We start from the raw sequence: 9,969 nt of genomic DNA on the forward strand, positions 1-9,969 counted from the left end.
GGAATGTCTCTTCCCTCTCACTGTCTTAGGAGGAAATACATGGAGAGACATGGGGAAATGGAAACAAGTGGAAAAAATGTGTTCTGAATCCTCTTCATTATTCTAAAAGGGATAGTTCTGAGGAGTATTTCTGTCTGTAGTAAAGCCCTTTCATGGGGAAAAATGGATTCTGATTGGCTGGGCCTGGCTCCCCATTGGGTGAGTTGCATGTTGCATGTTACGTTTATATTGTTGTTCAGTATATAAGAGTCATACTTTTTTACTTTAAAGGAGCAATCTGCAGTTGATACATACATTTTGGGGGGTAGAAATCCATGACATGTACCCATTGATTATTGAAGAATATCATTTATAAATTCCTCATAAGCTTAGTTCAACTGTCATACCCCATCAGAAGTCCCCAAAATATATGCTTGTTTTACTCTGTTTGTAAACAAATGAAATGTAAACAAACACTATATAAGCTCAAAACATGGTTAAAACTACACATGTGTTATGATGTCAGTCATTGAATCCAAAGCTCTATCTATGAATTTGGGAGTGGTAAGATTTCTCCAGTCCCATCCCTCAGCTTTTTACCAAAACAGGGACGGGGAATTTGCTTTGTTATTGTTTCAACTGCTGATTGCAGCTTTAAGTAAAGAGCACCTATAGCTCTGGCAGTTCCTTGAATAAAAAACACCTTCCATAACAGATTTCATAATCCTATAATAACATGTATTGCAACCAGCAGGACTAAGATATTTTCGTATACAGTATCATTATTCTTAACTGCTGTACTTTCATTGTGTTTCAAAATGGCCACTATGGACCTCCAACTCTTTTTCAAGAACAGCATCTTACGAATGTAAATATATTTGAACAGTGAAATAATGGAGAGGGAGGTTGGAATAGACTGATGCTGTGCTGAACACTAAGGGCCGAGGCGGGGAGTGCTATGATGCTGGATATACAACGGCAATTGTTGAGACCCTAGTCTGGCTACATTTGTACTTTTCTTTCCCAGTATGAATGGAATAATCAAGCATGTTGAAAAGGGCAATCAGTCTGCCATTGTGGGCAGCAGGTTGCAGGGTGGTTGTTAGGACTGGTGTGACTTACCAGAGCGCCACGCCAATTTGGAGCCAATCCACACACACACACACACACACACACACACACACACACACACACACACACACACACACACACACACACACACACACACACACACACACACACACACACACACACACACACACACACACACACAGACACACACACACACACACACACACACACACACACACACACACACACACACACACACACACACACACACACACACACACACACACACACACACACACACACACACACACACACACACAGACACAGACACACACACTACTGTAAACCTGGGCAGATCCAAATGAGTTGCTTGGGTGGCTGAGTGGTCCATTGATTGGGCCTCTTTGAGTCTTTTCACAGCTGTAAACCAAGCCCCTTCACAGTCGATAGACACAACCCAAATACGGAGGGCAAACAATCCACTGTGTTGCTACATGGACCCATCAGGCTAATTCTACAGCCCAACCCATGTATGAAAAACAGTCCTCCTGACTGATGCTCTCTGGTCATGTTATAAATGAGGGTGGCTCAAGGATATGCAGGATAGAGGGATGATGGGGTGAGGTTTAATCCCCCCTCCCAGCCCTCGCCCCTGTTCCAGATGAAGGAGGGCCTGTGTGACTCGTAAAGGCAGTGGCCCTGGGATGCTGCAGTTACAGGCTGCTACATTCAGAGACACATTCACCCAGCAACACTTCACAACACAAAGGCCCTGACTGAGCTCCAGCCCTGAACAGCCTTGACTGGGACGCCCTGTTCCCGTCGCCTTTGTGCCTCCGCACAACAACCCAGACAATTTCTGCTTGTTGCCCATTGTGTACCTCTCTCTCTCCTCCGCTCACCAACTCTCTCTCTCTTTCTCCCCTTCTTCTGTCCAATCACTCAGAAACATGCATTAACACCTCCACCCTGCAAAGTGTAATCTTGTCAAATACAAAAATAAGAAAAACTAATTACAGATGCAATTTTGAAGAAAAAAAACATGATAGGGCACAATCAATTACAATAATTACTTTCGCGACAGCTGTTTTAAAGCGTTCTTGTCTTTCCGTGTTTTTAGGGTGCTGAAACACATACAAAGTTGCCAATCAACTCTGTCTCCGATCCGCCACAATAACTGTCATTAGAATCATAATGGCTTTCCCTGTCAGAAGAAACCTTATCACTCTACACGGCTGGTAAATAACCAGCCAGCACAAGCTGCCAACAGCAGGTAAACACCCTGACCAGTGGGAGAGCAGGATGAGAGAGTAGAGAGAGAGGGAGAGAGGGAGAGAGAGAGAGAAAGCAGAGAGAGAAAGCAGAGAGGGGGGGAGACAGAGAAAGCAGAGAGAGAGAGAGAGGGAGAGAGAGAGAGAAAGCAGAGAGAGAGAGAGCGAGACAGAGACAGAGACAGAGAAAGCAGAGAGAGAGAGAAAGGGAGAGAGAGAGAGGGAGAGGGAGAGAGACAGAGAAAGCAGAGAGAGAAAGCAGAGAGAAAGAGACTAAGAGAGACAGAGAGAAAAAGCAGAGAGAAAGAGACACAGAGGGGGGGGAGACAGAGAAAGCAGGGAGAGAGAGAGAGAGAGAGAGAGAGCAGAGAGAGAGAGAAAGCAGAGAGAGAGAGAGAGAGAAAGAGAGAGAGAGAAAAAGAGAGAGAGAGAGAGAGAGAGAGAGAGAGAGAGAGAGAGAGAGAGAGAGAGAGAGAGAGAGAGAGAGAGAGAGAGAGAGAGAGAAGCAGAGAGAGAAAGTAGAGAGAAAGAGAGAGAGAGAAAGCAGAGAGAAAGAGACAAAGAGAGAGACAGAGAGAGAGAGAAAGGGAGAGAGAGAGAGGGAGAGGGAGAGAGACAGAGAAAGCAGAGAGAGAAAGCAGAGAGAAAGAGACTAAGAGAGACAGAGAGAAAGCAGAGAGAAAGAGACAGAGAGAGAGAGAGAGGGGGGGGGAGAAAGCAGAGAGAGAGAGAGAGGGAGAGAGGGAGAGCAGAGAGAGAGAGAGAGAGAGAGAGAGAGAGAGAGAGAGAGAGAGAGAGAGAGAGAGAGAGAGAGAGAGAGAGAGAGAGAGAGAGAGAGAGAGAGAGAGAGAGAGAGAAAGAGAGAGAGAAAGCAGAGAGAGAAAGCAGAGAGAAAGATACAGAGAGAAAGCAGGGAGAAAGAGACAGAGAGAGAGACAGAGAGAGAGACAGAGAGAGACAGAGAGAGACAGAGAGAGACAGAGAGAGAGACAGAGAGAGACAGAGAGAGACAGAGAGAGACACAGAGAGAGAGAGACAGAGAGAAAGAGAGAGAGACAGAGAGAGAAACAGACAGAGAGAAAGAGAGAGAGACAGAGAGAGAAAGAGAGAGAGAGACAGAGAGAGAATGCAGAGAGAAACAGACAGAGAGACAGAGAGAGAAAGCAGAGAGAAACAGACAGAGAGACAGAGAGAGACAAAGAGAGACAGATAAAGTAGAGAGAGACAGAAAAAAATGAGAAATGTAAAATACAGCACATGATAGATAGCCAGATTGTAGGTCAGACGAGTGAGAAAAAACCCATCCTTGCATAGACACGTGAGACGTTATTTAAAAAGGTATAAAGATTACTAGCCAGTGCCCATGCACATCACATGAGAGGCACTATGAAAAATGCATGGTGCCACGCAGTCTGTCTGTATCCATCAGTGAACACCTCAACCTAATGCAATGGAATGGACCGGAGCAGGCTGGCTAATCATGAATTCAGGCTACACACTCAAATTGACGTTTTTGCTTATTTTATGGAATATTACATGTTGTCGTATAACTGTCTGAATTTAAAATGGATTAAATTAAAATGTTGTGTCACTGGCCTACACACAATACCCAATAATGTCAAAGTAGAATTATGTTTTTAGAAATGTTTACAAATTAATTACAAATGAAAAGCTAAAAACTCTTGAGTCAATAACAAGTCAACCCCTTTGTTATGGCAAGACTAAATAAGTTCAGTAGTAAAAATGTGCTAAACAAGTTACATAATAAGTTGCATGGACTCACTCTGTGTGCAATAACTGTGTGTTTATTACCTAATCTCTGTACCCCACACATACAATTATCTGTAAGGTCCCTCAGTCGAGCAGTGACACAACTAGAAAATGGCTGCCTAGCCATGGCTATCAACAAACAACTTGATAGAGCTTGAAGAATTTTTTAAAGAATGATGTGCAAATATTGTACAATCCAGGTGTGCAAAGCTCGTAGAAACATACCCAGAAACACTCACAGCTGTAATCACTACTAAAGGTGCTTTTACAAATTATTGATTCTAGGGGTGTGTATACTTTTGTAAATGAGATATTTCTGTATTTCATTTTCAATGCATTTACAAAAATGTCTAAAAACATGTTTTCACTTTGTCATTATGGGGTATTATGGGTGAGCTTTTGTTTGCATCCATTTTGAATTCAGTCTGTAACACAACAAAATGTGGAATAAGTCAAGGGGTATGAATAGTTTCTGAAGGCACTGTAAGTACGATTTTTGTAAATGATGAATAGCAGCTCAATGGACTATACGATGCAGCAGGTGTTCCACAGGGCACTGTGTTGTGTCCTGGGTTGTTTGTGGAGGAATTTGTATGAGCGTCACTTGACTTCGTTTGTATTAACATATCCATTTAGTCAGCCTCATGAGTAGCTTTGGGGGATGAACCAATTGATATGCTGAACAGGGTGGACGTTGCTAGGGAAATATAGAGAGGACCGTAGGAGCCACTAGTGTTATTTGTATGAAAAATTGGTGTGTGTGTGTGTAAGAGCTAGAATATGGATTGAATATAAACATGGCTATATTTTCATGTAGGTTTGGATGCAAATGATTTCTTCGGTACATGTGAATATTTGACTCTTCACATATTACATATGGCTTCTATTACGCCAACCGCCAAAACGCTATCGAAATGATTTCAGTGATATAAATCCACTTCTGATTACCACCATATTACAACATGGGGGTATCATTAATACCATGCTAACGCCTGACTATTAATCATCCCACTGAAATCCAAGAATCATTTTTCTGATGGTGATGTGACACGCAGACAGAGACGCATAAATCCTTCTGTCAAGTCTTCAAGCAGAGAGAATGTTTGGCTTTCAACCATTTCTAGAAGGATGCCAGAGGCTTCTTGAACGCACAAAATAACCACTTTAACATGTAAAGGGATTTTAATTCCAGTGAGCCTGTTATGGGCCTCTTGTAAGAATGGTACAATACCTGCTACTTCTCTGCATATGTGTGGAGTGGACATTAAGATCCAGAAAATGGACCAGTCCAAAACTAACTTTGGCATGTGCTGATGTAGGCAAGAAAAACTGAGTGGCTGTTTCAATTATTTTGTTTGTATTATGTTAGTTGGGGGGTTCCATTTCCTCTGTGCCCTTACCCTAAAAAGATCTGTAAAGTATAGGCCTATTCAGTAGCGAATATGTTAATATGGAATATGAAGTGTGTGGTGTATAGGCTGGGCTGCGGTTTAACGAGGTCGGGGATTAATGCTTTAGTCCCACACATTGGGGACGGGCGAGCAGTTCACTTTTGAGCTCTCCTGCGCTCTAATGCGGATTTTCTTGTATAACACGCAATGAGCCCTTAAATGATAAAAGGTGTCTCTCCGTGAGACGACCTGCTACTGTGCTGCTGCTGGAAATGGGGAAATAGATGGAGGGAGGTAGTACATCACACCGCTTATGCTGCCTCTGTCTCTTCATCGCATTTTTCTTTCACATACGCTCGTTTTTTCTTCATGGGTGGTTGGGCTCGTATAGGGCGCTCCAAGCCAGGCAATTCGTCCAGGCAAGCTTACCACGACAGTTCATCGCTCACTCATACATTAAATGTATTAAGGAAGCTGGCTCGCTTTTCTTCCCATGTCATCTGCGTACACGTCAAGCCCGTGAATGGCCCAAGTCCTCTTCCATTACCAGTGTCGGACACCGGCAGTCAAATTCAAGCCAAATAGCTGTCGTGGAAGTGATTTTGCGCATAATCATAGATATCAACAGAACGTTGTACAATGTAGTATAGACTAGTTGTATAGACTAGTCCACCGTTTTCTATTTCAGAGAGATTGAGGCTAAATAACATTCAGTGTGCTTAACATTAATTAAATTTAACAATGGTCAATTTAATTAGTTATGCATTGCACGTTGCACTTCAGACATTATGTCCAATATAAATTACCTACTAATGTCCGCTTAGTCAAACACGAGTGTACACACAATATAACCACACGTTTTAATCATGAAGCAACTGTTGTTGACGCATCGTAAACATACTCCACATATATCCAAGCATAAAATATCAATAAATAAAGCTCGTTACACACCTCTCCACCTCTCTGCCCGTGGTGACAGACAGATTCCACCGTCACATTCAGTGCAGCATCCCGTAGACCCAAATTGGCTACATGGTCTATAACATTAAAAACCTTGCTTCGTGTCCTACCTTGATTCCTCCAATCTCCTTCCTTCGTTCCTCAGTATATCTCATTCATTCTTCCTTCTTTTCACTGTCTCCTTCTCGTGTGGTTATCCGTCGTTTGTCATTTCTTGGTCCTTCTTCGCGCGGATGCATAAAGATAAACAATTAATAACCTGCTAATAACCTACCATCTTCAAAACAACCACTGCAAATGAAACGGGGAAAATCCTGCCGGTTAAAAATGACAAAAACAGTGGCGGCGTATCCCTCATATCATGTGTATGCTCATGGAATTATACCCATATGCGTATCAGAATAAATAGTAATGCGACCTTGCCTCATTTTAAGACATTATTTCGTTTAGGCGCGTAAAGGCGGTCCCAGTTTTCCATAATAGGCAATAACGTCTCTAGCCTAGCACATAAATGTGTGCTGCGCAGTCCGTTTGAAATGGTTGTAGATAAGCCGTTTTCAATTTGCCATTGCAAAACGTATCTCTTTGGATGTCTTCCTAAATATTTTAGGCTTCAATGGCTAAATACCTTGTGTTGAAGGACCGATGCGGTTCTAATGTCGGTGGTTAAGAAATTCCATTATAGGCTATCCACAATTGTTGACTCTCAATGCAGATATATCAAACCTGGAACCAAAACACAAATATCAAAGGTTCCTTTACCGACTCATGCCACGTAGAAAATAGCAGTCGTTCTGTCTCCTCTGTCAGTAGCCTATGTCGAAATGTCTGTCGCTGGTAGCCTACAGAGGACTTCCACGCACTCAAGAACATTCAAGTAGTCTATTCTCACACATTTTGCATGAATGAACTAAAGATTCCAAATGATTGTGTGCGAATATTCATAGATTAATGGTGCCCCACAGCTGAGGCGAACTTCCTGAGCGATGTCAACGGGTAGGCTAAGGTTATTTATTGACAGATAATTGATGTTAAATTGAAAGGCTATCACGCGGCTACAAAATAACGACTAATAGTTCTGCAGAGCGTTTAGCTCATATTTCAATAACCAAACACAATGGCATTTTTTTCCCCACAAAAGCAAGCAAGTTTAGCTAGTTCATCTTTCCTGTGATGCAAATGTCATATGTCGTTGCCTGTGATGACAGACTGGCAGGCGAGGCGCGCATCTGGCTGTTCACCGCGTAGCATTCAGCGTCGCGCATATGTTGTTTATTAAAATCGCGAAATCTCCACCGAGAAGTCTATATTTCAGGTGGAGTCCTCGAGGCGATAATTAGATTCCATAGTCGACGTTTGGTCCCTATAGACAGGCGCCACCGCGCACGCAGAAACATAAATGTTATTTCAGGGTTGTGATTCTCATCTTGTTATTCATTTACGTGCAGACTACGTATCCTAGACTACGTGTTCGGGTTTATGGTCGTGGCATGGGAGGAAGCAGAGAGAAGACATAGGAAAGGTGAGAAGGACACAGGGTAAGCTATGTATGTTCGTTTACACGAGTGCCTCGTTGAAAAGGACGTCGAGGGAAGCAGCATTGGTGAAGGATTATTGTTTCACCGCGTGATGCCGCTCCCTAGTGAAGGCGCTCAGGACGGTAACAGGAACGGCAAGTCTTTTGTATAATAATAGCCGAAGCCGACACCCAAGTCCCCCTATAAAACTGCAGTCAGATTCGTTATATTACGCGAATCACATTGCATGCTGTCCAATACACTATTAGGATATTTTGTCTCCTGGTTCCAAATGAAACCAATGCCAGGCCTAACACAGTCTTGGTCTGTACTTTATAAAGGGATGGTGAAGGCTAGTAGACCTAGTAGTAGACTATGCGTGACTCGTTTACATAGTTTAGAAATCAGCCACATCAGCGAACTATGTGTTAAACATCAACATTACAATCCCAATGTCAACCAATGAGTTATAACTACTGATTTATAAAATATGTTATACTGGATCATCTATAAACTATTACATTGCATAACAACGCCGCTATAAAGTAGGCCTTCATTTAAAGTGATCTGCTGACAATTAGTAGCCTATAGGCTCCCTTGCTTTACTTGCTCATGGTGACGCAATGTGCTGGACAGTGGCATGCCATAGCTCTCTGTTGTTCATATCAGCTGGTAGGTCCTCCATTCTGAGACCAGTGTCTGGACAGATGTCCACATTGGTTCCATGTGGCTTTACTAAACGTCTTCGCTCATTAGAGGGTACACACAGTATGAAACTGCTGGCGGGCAGCTCAGGATGTCTCACACAGTACAAAAACAAACAACAGACTGTAAGGTGTTTGAATATGACCTTTTTGTGGGAGTAGACCTACCCTGCATCCATTTCATTTGCAGCAGCACCCTCCATAGTTTATTCAAATGACACATGACTGAAAAGGAAAACAATTCCTTGCAAAGGGTAACATTACATTATTACATTAGTTCTAGAATATTTCAAACCACCTGATGGAATTGGAGCGGATTACTTTGACAGCAGTGGGTTTGGACGTGAATCAATCTGACCCATATCTGAGACATTATACAACTAACTAAAGGAAGGCTTTTTGTCAAATAGACAGTAGATTGATCCATTATGTAACCCATGCATTTGTAGGGGCCAAACAGGTCTAACTTCAGTTCCAATTCAATTGCATTGCAATAGCTTTTGGTCTATAGTCTGTAGGTGTGCAGGATGATAACTATCCACCTCTTCCATGCTAGGGCCACTGTTCTGTCCATAGAAATAGCATTGCTAAAACAGTACCGCCATGGCCTCAATGACTTGAAAAGGGAACTTCATTCTAATCGTTCTATTTTTATGGTTCTCTTCCTGATTGCGCCGCCCTCTGAAGGCTCCATCTCTGACTGACTTTCATGGACCAGCTCATCTGATTCTTGCCTCCAATAAAGACTATACAATGTCATTTGCATTGCATCATTATGTGAAAGCAAGCCTCCCCAGCTTTTTCAAGATCAAATGTCACAGTAGATTTCTGCAGACAGCCACACAGCTGTATATACATGGGAGAGATTGAAGCTGTGTCACCTATGGTAGTGTAATGTACTGCAGCGAGCCATGAATCAGACAGTCACACAGCTGTATATACATGGGAGATATTGAAGCTGTGTCACCTATGGTAGTGTAATGTACTGTAGCGAGCCATAAATCAGACAGTCACACAGCTGTATATACATGGGAGAGATTGAAGCTGTGTCACCTATGGTAGTGTAATGTACTGCAGCGAGCCATGAATCAGACAGTCACACAGCTGTATATACATGGGAGAGATTGAAGCTGTGTCACCTATGGTAGTGTAATGTACTGCAGCGAGCCATGAATCAGACAGTCACACAGCTGTATATACATGGGAGATATTGAAGCTGTGTCACCTATGGTAGTGTAATGTACTGTAGCGAGCCATGAATCAGACAGTCACACAGCTGTATATACATGGGAGAGATTGAAGCTGT

General features: G+C 42.7%; 1 protein-coding gene across 4 annotated transcripts in view; it reads right to left on the reverse strand.

The window, feature by feature from the left end:
- The window catches only part of LOC124015610 (adhesion G protein-coupled receptor L1-like), a 278,324-nt gene extending 270,366 nt beyond the window's left edge, over positions 1-7,958 (reverse strand). The window contains exons 1-2 of one of the 4 annotated variants that reach the window (XM_046330967.1): positions 7,205-7,958; positions 6,553-6,665 (exon numbers count right to left, since the gene is read on the reverse strand). The gene's annotated coding sequence lies outside the window, so the exon portion shown is untranslated. Of the gene's footprint in view, positions 1-6,552 lie in introns of all 4 variants that reach the window. The other 3 variants (XM_046330966.1, XM_046330965.1, XM_046330968.1) reach the window with 3 other exon arrangements.
- Positions 7,959-9,969: the final 2,011 nt, after the last annotated feature.

Source organism: Oncorhynchus gorbuscha, linkage group LG26 (genome assembly GCF_021184085.1).
Source record: "Oncorhynchus gorbuscha isolate QuinsamMale2020 ecotype Even-year linkage group LG26, OgorEven_v1.0, whole genome shotgun sequence".
Taxonomy (NCBI): domain Eukaryota; kingdom Metazoa; phylum Chordata; class Actinopteri; order Salmoniformes; family Salmonidae; genus Oncorhynchus; species Oncorhynchus gorbuscha.